This window comes from Tupaia chinensis, unplaced genomic scaffold (genome assembly GCF_000334495.1).
Source record: "Tupaia chinensis unplaced genomic scaffold, TupChi_1.0 Scaffold146687_1, whole genome shotgun sequence".
In the NCBI taxonomy this organism is placed as follows: domain Eukaryota; kingdom Metazoa; phylum Chordata; class Mammalia; order Scandentia; family Tupaiidae; genus Tupaia; species Tupaia belangeri.
The window spans coordinates 3314606-3315110 of NW_006206544.1; the positions used below are offsets into that span (position 1 = coordinate 3314606).

Sequence of the window (505 nt, forward strand, 5' to 3'; positions counted from 1 at the left end):
GGGGGGGGGCCCCGGGAGCGGCGCGCCCTTGCCGGGCAGCAGCGGCTCCTCCGTCCTGCTGCAGGCCGAGGTGCTGGATCTGGACGAGGACGAGGACGACCTGGAGGTGTTCAGTAAGGTGAGGGCGGCGGCGGCGCGTCCCGGGAAAGTTCCGAGGCAACTCCGGGAGTTGCTGTCGTTGTGCTCAGCCCCCCTGAACGCCTGGCCGCCCTGGGCGGAGGCTGGGAGCTGGAGGCGGGGAGGGCTCTTGCGCTGCTGGACGCCGCCTGGCAGCCCTGGTCGCTCCGACCTGGAGGTGTTCAGTAAGGTGAGGGCGGCGGCGGCGCGTCCCGGGAAAGTTCCGAGGCAACTCCGGGAGTTGCTGTCGTTGTGCTCAGCCCCCCTGAACGCCTGGCCGCCCTGGGCGGAGGCTGGGAGCTGGAGGCGGGGAGGGCTCTTGCGCTGCTGGACGCCGCCTGGCAGCCCTGGTCGCTCCCTGGGCTACCACGCGGCGGGCCCCGAACCG

The 505-nt window shown here is 73.1% G+C and overlaps 1 protein-coding gene across 2 annotated transcripts in view; it reads left to right on the top strand.

The window, feature by feature from the left end:
* Positions 1-6: 6 nt before the first annotated feature.
* The window catches only part of SNX7 (sorting nexin 7), a 92802-nt gene continuing 92303 nt past the window's right edge, over positions 7-505 (top strand). Inside the window, exon 1 of one of the 2 annotated variants that reach the window (XM_006169016.3) lies at positions 7-118. The gene's annotated coding sequence lies outside the window, so the exon portion shown is untranslated. Of the gene's footprint in view, positions 119-291; positions 308-505 lie in introns of those variants that run through there. The other variant, XM_027768499.1, reaches the window with a different exon arrangement.